The following is a 13,272-nucleotide window of genomic DNA, read 5'->3' as shown; positions in this document are numbered from 1 at the left end:
GCGATCATATTCATATGAGGTAAAATCTACTGTTTTTATCTAATTTTCTCAGTTTGGTTGATAAATCTTGGAGGATTGTTTAACTGACCTTATGCAGCATCCAGCATAGCATTATATTCAGATGGGAACTTCAGAAGAGCTTTTTGAAATTATTTTCAACATCAAAAGATGTAGTCCTGTCTTTTATGACTATGAATTAGAGGTCATCTGTGAAGCTGCTGAGTTTTACAGAAAAGCCTGCATTTAGACTGACATTTATCTTGTAATGTGGCAGTAGAAAAAATTCTGAAACATTTACAGAACAAAGGTTAAGGTCAAATGTTCTCAGTATAAAGTTTATAGAGCACAAATCTGCAAAAAATGGGGAGCTTTATTGTTTATTCTTCACTACAGTGTCTATTGTGTGTTTTAAAATCCCATGTTGAATAAAATAGAAGGGAAGAGAGGGAGGGAGAGATTGAGGGAGGAAGGGAATCAAGTGAATTTTAAGAGCCTTCTTTGAACTATCTCCCGACACTTTCTGACTCCAGAACATTTCCCCCCAACTTTTTATTTTGAATATTTTCAAGCATCTACAAAAGGTGAAAGAATAGTGCAATGACACTTTTTTTTATTAGTTTTGTATTGCTGCATATTACCACAAACTTAGCAGCTTAAAACAACACACATTTATTATCTTACAGTTTCTTCAGGTCAGGATCCTGGAAATGGTGTAGCTGGGTCCCCTTAGGGCCACATAAGGCTGCAATCAAGGTATCAGCAGGGGCTGCGCTCTTGTCTGAGGCACAACAAAGGGGAGGATTCACTTCCAAACTCACTCAGGTTATTGGCAGAATTCAGTTCCTTGCAGCTATAAAACTGAGGACTTTAGTTTCTTGCTGGCTGTCAGCTGGAAGCTGCAGTCGGTCCTAGAGATCACTGCAAGTCTTTTCCATGTGGGATTTCCTAGCATGGCCACTTGCTTCCTCAAAGTCGGCAAGTGTTAGAGCGTCTCCAGCAAGACAGAAACTCCTCTTATGTAAGTTAATCACATAATCATCTACATGTACACGTAACTGCATGTACGTAACCCACCACATTTTCCATATTCTGTTGGTTAGAAGCAAGTCACAAGTAACTATGTGCACTCAAGGGCACATGGGTCACAGAAGGGCGTGAAAGACAGAGATCATCGGGGTCACCATAAACCTGCCCATTTCAGTTATTTTAGGTCGAAGAATTGTTAATATTTTGCCATATCTGTTTTCTCTCTCTTTCTCATACATACTCATTTTTGCTGAACTATTTAAAAATACTTGTCATGATTGACATTTCCCCCAAAATACTCAAGCATTCATACCCTAAGAATAAGCACATTTCTACATAACTACACTATTAACAACTATTATCAAGAAAATTGCAATCATTTAACATTCAGTTCAGGTTCAAATTTCGCCAATCGTAAAAACGTTCTTTCTAAGGCAAAACTACAGAGATACTAAAAATATCAGTGGTTGCCAGGGAGTTAGGGGGAGGGTAGAGGGATGAATAGGTGAACCTCAGGGCATTTCTGGGGCAGTGAACCTTCTGTATGATACTGTAATATGGAAATATGACAGTACCTATTTGTCAAAACCCACAGGACTGTACAACACTAACAGTGAACCCTAATCTAACTAGGGACTTTAGTTAATAATAATGTATCATTACTGGTTCATCAATTGTAACAAATGTATCATATTAAGGCAAGATGCCAGTAATAGGGGAAACTGTGTGCAAGGGGAAGAGGGTGTATACGGGAGCTATCTGTACTTTCTATATAATTTTTCTGTAAACTTAAAACATCTCTAAAAAATAAAATCTGTGAAACATGTTTTTTTATAGATTTTTAGAAACCAAGGTCCAAACAAGTTTCATGCATTGCATTTGGTTTTCAATCTCTTTTCTTCTAAATCAGTTATGCCATTAATTAAAAAAAAAAAATTAACTATATTATATATACAGAAAAGTAAAAAAAAAAATCACTGGAGATCATAGCCAGAAAAACAAATAAATAATAGATCTAAAGATTAAAAGGAGCCCTGGTGGTTCAATGGTTAAGAACTCAGCTGCTAACCAAAAGGTCAGCAGTTGGAATCCACCAGCCCCTCCTTGGAAATCCTATGGTGCAATTCTACTCTGTACTATAGGGTCGCTATGAGTCAGAATCGACTCAACGGCAATGCATTTGCTCTTTTGTTTTTGGTAAAAATTGAAAAGGAAGAAAGAAAATTGTCTTTATTTGCAGATGACATGACTGTCTATGAAGAAAACACAAAAGAATCTCAAACTATTAGTGTAAATGAATTTAGCATATGAGTCGGAATGGATTCGACAGCAACAGGTTTGGTTTTTTTTGGTCTTAACACAGGTCATCGTGCAAAATCATTTCTAGATGCTATAGGTTGCTGTGAGTCGAAATCAACTCGACGGCAGTGGGTTTGGTTTTCATACGCTAGCAACAAAAATTAAAAAAGAGCTATTAAAAAAGAAGCATCAAATTCTCAGGAGTAAATCTGACAAAAGATGTTTAAGACCTCTACACTGAAAATGATAAAATATTCATGAGAGAAATTAAAGAAGATCTAAATAAACGGAGAGATGCTAACTCTCCTGAAGCTGATCTCTAGACTCAATGCAATCCCAATTAAAATCCCAGCAGGTAGTTTTGTAGAAATTGACAAGGCGATTCTAAAATATATGTGGAAATTCAAAGTACCTACAATAGGTGAGGCAGTTTTGAATTAGAAGAATAAAATTGGAGGACTCACACTATAGTATCTCAAAACGTCATAAAGCTAAAGTAATCAAGACAGTGTTAGCTGAACGATAGACAAATAGACCAATGGAACAATACAGTATCCAGAAATAGACCTAAATATATATAGTAACTTTCTCCTTCCCCTCAGGGGCTTTCTCTATCTCTTTCACTGCCTTCTGTGTATCTTCAGTCGCTGCTTCTTCACTGATGCCCTTCCTTCCAGCTTCCCTGTCTTAAATCCTTCTCTAGAGCAAGTGTTTCTCAATGCAGTTTCTTGTGTCCACAGTGGAGACAGGGGAGCATGTTACTGGGCAGAGCAATGGGAGTTCTGGACCAGGCCAGAGCCCCATGGACAGGAGCAGATTATCCAATAGGCAAGGTAAGCACAGTGCTTACCTTGCTTACCAGATCATCTCTAGTGAACAATTTCACATTTTTTACCACATTAAAGAATCTGCTTCTAGGTATGGCTGGCACCTGTCTCTCTCCCAACCTCACAGCACCTTCCTACAGAATCAATCTCTTTTCAAATTTACAATCCCTGACGGGGCGGATGACCCAGTAAGCAAGGTAAGCACACAGTTGCTTGTGCTTACTTACTAATCTGCAGTGAACAATTTCGCATGGGTTTCACTTTGATTTAGTGTGGCAAAACGTATGTGAAATTGTTCACTGCAGATGATCTGGTAAGCAAGGTAAGCACTGTGCTTATCTTGCCTATCGGATAATCTGCACCTGCCCGTGGAGCATAAAAAAGAGAGCCCATTACTAAGCATTTCAAAGAGCTCTACCCCTAGAGTTCCCCAAGCCCCCCTCACACACACAAGAGAACCTTACCCTACAATTTATCCTCATTTTAGGTCAGATCAAATTACTAGTTAAGGCAAACACCACTAATCCTTGTCAGGAAACAATGATTTATTCTCTTCCTAACCATAACGCATCCCCAAGTGGGAAGATGGGAATGAGCTGCTAGTCTTAGGGATGGTGGGATTTTTATTTCAGTTACTTTGAATCCCCTGTCACTTTCTCATCCCTGCAGCCAGGTGTCCACTCCACATTCCCCGCCATGGATCCTTTTACTCTCTCACACGGCACCCTCTCTCAGACCCATAGTCTCAGCTGCTTCCACATTCTGGTGACTCTACACCTAGACCTCCATCCCAGCCTCCTCTGCTGAGCTCCAGACTTAGCAAAGCCAGCTGCAGAGCCACTCAGCATCTCCACCTGCATGTTCCAGAGGCACTTCAAACTCCACGTGTCCAAATGGGATTCATAGCCTCCTTGCCTGCTTCCTCCGTGAATTCCCTCTCTGGGGTTCAGAATTCCTCTCCTCCCAAGTATCTCAGGTCAGAAACCTGGCAGTCATCTTCTCATCCTTTCTTCCCCACTTCCAAAACAATTGCCAAGTTCCATCAATTCTACCTTCTAAATCTCTACCCATTGTTGCCTTGTAAATTCAGGTCCTTGAGATTGTGATAACTGTGTCCTTACTGCCACCTTGCTTCTGGTCTTGTCCCTCACCAGTCTAACCTTGCTCTGACCTCTGGGATGCTCTTTCCAAAAAGTCAATTACTCCACTACTCTAAATTTTTTTCTGACTCTCCATTGGACATGAGATAAAATTTAAATTCTTTAACAAGGCATCCAAGGTTCTGTATGATAGTTTGGCCTCTGCTACTTTAATAGTTTCTCCTTCTCCTTCTTCTTCCTTAGGTTTGCCAAGCTTGTCTTTAAACTTTATGTTCCAGCAATCCAGAAGTATTTCTCATTCTTGGAGTTCACCATAATCTCTGCACTTCCCATGCCTTTGCATGTTATTTGTTTGAAATGCCTTGTCCTTCCTCATCCTACCCCTTCCACTGCTTGAACACCTGACAAACTCCTCCTCATCCTTTAAATCTCAGCTCCGATGTCACCTCCTCTGGGAAGCCTCCCCTGGCTCCCTTAGCCAAGCCAAGGCTCCCTTTTCCATATCTCATACTCTACCTTCTAACTCGTGGTTTTGCACCGTCACTGTTTGCTTGCATGTTGGTTTCTCAAATAGACTGTGAGCTCCTTGAGATCAGAAACCACGCATTGTTTATTTCTGAATCCCTAGTGCCTATGTGACTTACAGTAAATGCTCAACGAATCCTTGATGATGAAAGAATGATTGTGTTATCACAGACATGATCTCTTGTCTGACCCTGGACTGTGAACTTCATGAGATCAGACACGTGTCTGCTTTGTTCACCACTGCATCCCCACTGCTGAGCACAGTGCCTGGAAATAGAGGTTCAAGAAATGATTTTTCAGTGCATGAACGATAACTCCGTTGGCAGGGGCAGGTGCTACCATCATACTCCAGAGAAGGAAACAGAGTCTAGGAGAGGCTAGGCAACTTGACCTACCCAAGTGTTTTGCATAAGGCAAGCCTCATTCAGAGGGGAATTAGGCTGTTCCAGCTTCTCCTGACCAGGCAGTTGATTGACTGGGGGAGGCCCCTGTCCCACAAGCAGCCAATTGTTATTGGGCTGTTATATGGCCTGACTTAAAAAGATAAGCTGGGACAATCATACTCTCTCTTGAGACTATGAAATAAGAAAGAAAGAAAATGAAGGAGTTATGAGTGGGCTCCCAAAGGAAAAGGATGCTCGGAGTTAGAAAACCTTTTTGAGGGATGGCAGCAGGCTGGAGTCACCAGGGGCCGTGAGCAGGAAATCAGACACTGCATGAAAGAAATAGCAAGTGACACCCAACTGAAGCCTGCTGGTTCTTGACGACCTTCACCTTCATATTCTGGCTTTAGTCAGTGTGTGTATCCTTATAAAGTCATCTCCCTGTCCCAGGGTAAATGTTTGTTCCTTGCAACTAAAGCGTTTAAATGTGCACTCCAAGGTGATACCACTCCTAAGTGATGGGCCCAGGCTTGAAACCCAGGGCTTCTCTCTCTTAGTCCAGTGCTCTTTCCACTATTTCAGGGGGAGGGACATTGTCTTGGTGCAGATTTTAGCAGAGGGCCATGCAAAAATGGTGCGTATTAAATGTATTTCAATGACAATGAAAAGAGTTGTAATCATGAATATGAGTAGGAGGAAAGAGCCAGTGAGGCAAACCAAATTTCCTCTCAATTTAAGCTGGACCACTAGGAGGGTCCCAAGAAACCCAAAATAGGTCCTTACAGGAGTGTTATTTGTACAAGGCATACGCCTTCTCCGCTCCCTTTCAACCAACATCCCTGGGAGTCCGGCAGCCCCCTCCCACCACCTCCACCTGCACCCGGACCTGCGAGGCTGGCGGGAGAGGAAGGCAGGCGGACACGTGGGCACGTGGGCTTCTTACCCTCAAATCTCAAGGCTACCAGAGTGCGCAGAATGCCAGGATAATGGTTTCTATCCACGTGTGGCCTTTTGACACACAAGTTAATGAATATATTCCAGGTACAAATCGTTCCTTCCCATGAGCTGTTTCTGCAGGTCTCTAACGAGACAATTACCCGTTTGCACTTAACAGAGTGACTCAAGGACGGATCTGAGGGCTGGCTTGTGTTGAAGCCTGGCTGTTTTTCTGCCCTCGTGTTGAAGAATTCGTGTTGAAAAGTTAAAAACACTGAAGCTGCGCTCCGCACCCCCCCTTCCTCTGCCCCACGCACCTGCCTGTGGGGGCAGCAGGCTCTCCAGTGCTTCTGGCTAGGGTGTCTTGCTGCTTTCCATTCGCTGAATGCGCAGGGTCATGACCCAGGCCATCGACAATGAAGGCCCAGAGGGGTTCGCTCACCCCCTCACTTCTCTGAGAGAATGTCTCTGTTATGACGATTACCTACCTGGGGGTCACCTTTTGAAACCGACTGAAAAGAGCTTACCTTATAATCAATATTTCCCAGAAATCACTCCCAGCCACAGGCTATGAAAAGAGATTTTGACAAACTGCATGCAATGTACATTATTGTCACAAGTTAGCGAAGCTGAAGGCTGGCTATCTGAGTATTTTCAGACTTGATTTTCCAGAGGAATGCTTTTTTTGAAGCTGCAAACACCGGGAGGCGCTGATTAAAAGCAAGAGTGAAATGTCCCCTTTGAGCTGGAATTTCTGGAGCGTTGGGGAGAAAATGTTAAAAGTTAGAGCTTACTTTTCATTTTCCTCTAAGCTTGAAAAATTAGTGAACTGTGAAGAAGGAGGTGACAATTAAGATCCAACCATAAATCAAAAATCTCCAGAGTGTGGTTGACATTCTGCTTAGATTGGACCACAAACTCAAGAAAACACATCTTGATAGACCAACAAGGTGACATTAGTGCTTAAGAGAGTGTTGCCTTTCTTTCCAAGAAGCTTTCTGTTGTGAAACACAATAATTTCAAGGAGCATACAGCACAATCACATTTTCAATTACTTTTGATTGCCTTTATGTACCCAAGCAATAGCTGAAGTTTTTAAGCTGGTAATTCCGAACTGTTCAATCTGGAATGAGTCTTCTTTCTGCCCCTCTGTGAGTTCGTACTAAGTGAATTGGCAACATTCCTAATTCTAACCCAAATGTCACCAAGTGCTGTAGAGACGTGGAGTGAGAAAGGTTTTTAGGTTGTCAGGCTGCCTGGGATGCACACAGGAGAACTATGGGTAGTGAGAGGACCAGCCGGGAGCACTCAAGGTCTGAGGTCCCACAGGGTTCAGACTTCCTGTTCACAACCAGGAACAAAGATCTTCCTGGTGTAAATTTTGAGGACAGGGTATGGGGAAGTCTATGCTACTGATGATCTATTGGACAACGACAAACTTCCTGTCTAGATAGAAAGGCCAAACAAGAATCTATCTCACAACAGAAACACTTTTTACCAAATGTAATGAAATGACAAAGAGAATATAGGTAATATAGAACTAAAATCTAAGCCCAACCTCTAATGTTAAAATTATTCTCTGCAGTTGGATGTGGTTATGCGACAAAGTTCTGGCTCATGGAATGTGGGCAAAAGTAATGTGTGCCACTTCCCAGTCTGCCCCCACACCTAATTCTACCGCATTTGATCCTCCATGCTCTTTTCTGTTTGGCAACAACTTTGGAAATCCCTTATTGAAGAGAGAAGGTGTAAAGATGAAAGAGCCGAGATTCCTGAATCACCATCTGGAGAGCTGTCTGCTTATCATAAACACCTGTGCTGGGATTCACAGGAACAAGAACTAAACTTCCATTGTTGTCAAGTCATTAAGATTTGGGGTTTGTCCGCCACAGCAATTACCAAAGACAAAATAAAACAAACCAATCACCTTTGAATTGTAACTCATGGCAACCCCATGTGTTGCAGAGTAGAACTGCACTCCATAGGGTTTTCAATGGCTGTGACCTTTCAGAATCAGATCGCCAGGCATTTCTTCTGAGGTGCTCTGGGTGGGTTCAAACCACCAGCTTTTCAGTTAGTAGTTGAACGCTTAACCACTCGTGCCACCAGGGGACTGCTGCTACGTCAACTAGTGGGTCCTTAACCAATACAGTGGGTGAGTCGCATTACTTTTCACTTTTTAAGGTACTATGGGGAAAATGCACATCAGGTTTGTTTAACCTGTGGATTGGGATGTAATTAATGTGGCTAATATAATGAAATGTCAAACCAACCCCAAATGTGGATGCCACATAGAATTTCTTATCATAAGATTGAATATATGATACAAATTAAATTCCATTTCAAGTCTAGATTGCATGCAGAATTTTTTCCACAACCATTGTGTTTGTGTGTTAATGAGCCTTTATGTGTCACATGGACTGAGGGTTTGTTTTTTTTTTTAATCAGAGATGTAGAGAGTAGAGCTGATGGTAATCAAGGAGGAGATTGGATGCAGGATGTCTGGGACCATGAGAAGCTGTGTGTTTCTTTTCTAGGTATTTTGCCTACACTTAGGAAAATGACAAAACTACCAGGTATACAGTGAATAAGAGGCCAGCTAGCATGGTTTTCTACTCAGTTCTCATTAAAAAAAGAGAGAGAGAGAGCATTTCATTAAAAGAGCTGAATATTGACTGTTTCTTATTTATAACCTTTATTTTTCTTTAAATAGCTCATTTATAAATTGGTCGTTTGAAAGTTGAAGCTCATTCTCCTAAAGAAACAGTGTTACACAGGTTATGAGATTCCAAAGATGATACACAAACTTCTATTTAGCTCATGTTGTTATATATGTGTAATATATATGTGTATATATATACATGTGTATGTGTATATATCTTCAACATTTTTGAGAGGCTAGACATCTCGAGGGGAAACAGAGGCAAACAAGGTATAGTTTCTGCCCTGAAATGCTGGCAGTCTGGCAAGGTAGATGCAGTAAACATTGTATTCTCATATTCATTCACCCTCCTTCTCGCCAAGAGAACCCTGATTTTGTTGGGGTGGGGGCAATATACCAGTCTCCTATAATGGATCAATTGATTTTAAGCCAGGGATCCTAAATTTTTTTTTATTATTATTTTTCTCCAGCTTTGTCCAGGACCCTCTGTTGTAATCCCTGTCAGAGCAGTCAGTAGTGGTTGCCAGGCACCATCTAGTTGTACTGGACTCAGTTTGGTAGAAGCTGTGGTAGTTGCAGTCTGTTAGTCCTTTGGACTAACCTTTCCCTTGTGTCTTTGTTTTTCTTTATTCTCTCTTGCTCCCAAAGGGGTGAGACTAGTGGAGTATCTTAGATGGCCACTGACAAGCTCTTAAGACCCCAGACACTACTCGCCAAAGTAGAATGTAGAGCGTTTTCTTTATAAACTATGTTATGCCAATTGAGATAGATGTTCCCCGAGACCATGGGCTCCACAGCCCTCTGCCCAGCAATTTGGTCCCTCAGGGACTTTGGATGTGTCTGTGGAGCTTCCATGACCCTGCCTTGTATAAGCTGTGCTGGCTTCCCCACTACTGTGTAGTGCCTTACCCTTCACCAAAGTCACCACTTGTCTATTGTCTATTTAGTGTTTTTCCATCCCCAACCCTCCCCTCCCTTGTAACTGTCAAAGATTGTTTCTTTTTGTTGTAAACCTTTTCATGAGTTTTTATAGTAGTGGTCTCATACAATATTTGTCCTTTTGTAATTGACTTATTTCATTTAGCATGATACCCTCTGGATTCATCCAGATTGTGAGATGCTTTGGAGATTCATCATTGTTCTTTATTGTTGCATAGTACTCCCTTGCGTGTATGTACCATGGTTTGTTTAACCATTCATCTGTTGATGGGCACCTAGGTTGTTTCCATCTTTTTGCTATCGTGAACAATGCTGCGATGAACATGGGTGTGCATATGTCTATTCGTGTGATAACTCTTATTTCTCTAGGATATATTCCTAGGAGTGGGATTGCTGGATTATATTGTATTTCTATTTCTAGCTTTCTAAAGAAGCACCATATCATTTTCCAAAATGGTTGTATCATTTTCCAATCTCCCTGCAGTGTCTCCAACATTTGTTATTTCTGTTTTTTTGATTTGCGCCAGTAATGCTGGGGTGAGATGGTATCTCGTTGTGGTTTTGATTTGCATTTCTCTAATGGCTAGTGATTGCGAGCATTTCCTCATGTGTCCGTTGGCCACTTGAATGTCTTCTTTGGTTAAGTGTCTGTTCATTTCCTTTGCCCATTTTTAAACTGGATTATTTGTCTTTTTGTTGTAGAGGTGTTGGATTTTCCTGTAGATTTTAGAGATTAGACCTTTGTCGGATTTGTTATCGCCAAATTTTTTTCCCCAGTCTGTGGGTTCTCTTTTTACTCTTCTGGTGAAGTCTCTTGAGGAGCATAAGTGTTTAATTTTTAGAAGATCCCAGTTATCTAGCTTATCTTCTGGAGTTTGTGTGTTGTTGGTTATGGTTTGTATCCTGTTAATGCCGTGTATTATGGCCTCTAGCATTGATCCTGTTTTTTTTCCTATGATCTTTATAGTTTTTGGCTTTATATTTAGGTCTGTGATCCATTTTGAATTAGTTTTTGTGCATGGTGTGAGGTATGGGTCCTGCTTCATTTTTTTGCAGGTGGACATCCAATTTTGCCAGCACCATTTGTTAAAAAGAGTGACTTTTCCCCATTTGATGGTCTTGGGCCCTTGTCAAAGATCAGGTGACCGTAGGTGGATGGATTTACATCTGGGTTCTCAATTCTGTTGCATTGGTCAATGTATCTGTTATTGTACCAGTACCAGGATGTTCTGACTACTGTAGCTGTATAGTAGGTTCTGAGGTCAGGTAGTGGGAGTCCTCCTACTTTATTCTTCTTCTTCAATAGTGCTTTACTTATTCGGGGCTTCTTCCCTTTCCATATAAAGTTAATGATTAGTTTTTCCATTTCTTTAAAGAATGCTGTTGGTATTTGGATCGAGATTACATTGTATTTGTAGATCACTTTGGGTAGAATTAACATTTTCACAATGTTGAGTCTACCTATCCATGAGCATAGTATGTTTTTCCATTTATGTAGATCTCTTTTGATTTCTTGCAGTAGCATTTTGTAGTTTTCTTTATATAGATCTTTTACATCCCTGGTTAGATTTATTCCTAATATTTTATCTTTTTAGGGGCTATTATGAATGGTATTGTTTTCCTGATTTCTTTTTCATCGTTCTCTTTATTGGTGTCTAGGAATCCAACTGATTTTTTGTATGTTTATCTTATATCCTGCTACTCTGCTGAATCTTTCTATTAGTTCCAGTAGTTTTCTCATGGAGTCTTTTGGGTTTTCTATGAATAGTATCATATCATCCTCAAACAGGGACAGTTTAACTTCTTCATTACCAATTTGGATGTCCTTTATTTCTTTTTCTTGCCTTATTGATCTAGCTGGGACTTCCAGCACAATGTTAAATAGGAGTGGTGAGAAAGGCATCCTTGTCTTGTTCGTGTTCTCAAGGGGAATGTTTTCAGCCTCTCTCCATTAAAAATTACGTTGGCTGTTGGTTTTGTATAGATGCCCTTTATTATGTTGAGGAATTTCCCTTCTATACCTATTTTATTGAGAGTTTTTTTTTATCAGGAATCGGTGTTGGACTCTGTCAAATGCCTTTTCTGCATCGATTGAGATGATCATGTGATTCTTTTATTTATGTGGTGGATTACATTAATTGATTTTCTAATGTTGAACCATCCTTGCATATCAGACATGAATCCCGCTTGGTCGTGATGTATTATTATTTTTGATACGATGCTGAATTCTATTGGCTAGAATTTTGTTGAGAATGTTTGCATCTATATGAGAGATATAGGTCTGTAATTTTCTTTTTTTTGTGGTATCTTTGTCTGGTTTTGGTATCAGGGTTATGCTGCCTTCAGTAGAATGAATTCGGAAGTATCCCTTCCTTTTCTATGTTCTTAAATAGTTTGGGTAGTACAGGCGTAAACTCTTCTCTGAATGTTTGGTAGCCTTCTCCAGTGAAGCCATCTGAGCCAGGGATTTTTTGTTGGGAGTTTTTCTCTTTTTATTACCTTTTTAATGTCTTCTCTTGTTATGGGTCTGTTCAGATTTTCAACATCATTTTGTGTTAGTTTGGGTAGGCAGTATGTTTCCAGAAGTTTGTCCATTTCCTCTAGGTTTTCAAATTTGTTGGAGTATAGTTTTTCATAGTACTGTTATGATCCTTTTTATTTCAGTTGGGTCTGTTGTAACGTGCCCCATTTCATTTCTTAGTTGGGTGATTTGTGTCCTCATCTGCTTTTCTTTTGTCATTTTGGCCAGTGGTTTGTAGATCTTGTCAATCCTTTCAAAGAACCAACTTTTGGTTTTGTTGATTCTTTCTACTGTTTTTCTGTTCCCTATTTAATTTGCCTATTAATGAGTAGTATGAGGCTGAAGAACCAAGCAGAATGTGGCATCCCTAAAAAAAAAAATTCAAAAGACCCATTGCATTGGGCAAACCTACTGCAAAAGACCTCTTTAAAGTGTTGAAAAGCAGACGTCACCTTGAAGACAAAGGTGTGCCTGACCAAGCCATGGTGTTTTCAATCGCCTCATATGCACGTGAAAGCTGGATGATGAATAAGGAAGACCGAAGAAGAATTGACACCTTTGAATTGTGGTGCTGGCGAAGAATATTGAATATACCATGGACTGCCAAAAGAAGGAACCAATCTGTCTTGGAAGAAGTACAACCAGAACGCTCCTTAGTAGCAAGTATGGTGAGACTATGTCTCACCTACTTTTGACATGTTATCAGGAGGGACCAGTCCCTGGAGAGGACATCATGCTTGGTAAAGTAGAGGGTCAGTGAAAAAGAGGAAGACCTTCAACGAGATGGATTGACACAGTGGCTGCAACAATGGTCTCAAGCATAACAACGATTGTGAGAATGATGCAGGACTGGGCAGTGTTCTGTTCTGTTGTACATACGGTTGCTATGAATAGGAACAGACTCAACAACACCTTACAACAACAGTGCATTAGCAGAGGGAAAGGGAGAAATTTTATCACAGGGAATCCTATGGGACATGGCCCAGAGGGGCAAGGAGTAACTACAGCTATTGAGAGACTGGGTTACAAGACAGAAAGGGACTTTTATCATGGG

Source organism: Trichechus manatus, unplaced genomic scaffold (genome assembly GCF_000243295.1).
Source record: "Trichechus manatus latirostris isolate Lorelei unplaced genomic scaffold, TriManLat1.0 scaffold00029, whole genome shotgun sequence".
Taxonomy (NCBI): Eukaryota; Metazoa; Chordata; class Mammalia; order Sirenia; family Trichechidae; genus Trichechus; species Trichechus manatus.
The sequence above is the reverse complement of the archived record's forward strand: the minus strand, read 5'-3'. Positions refer to the sequence as shown.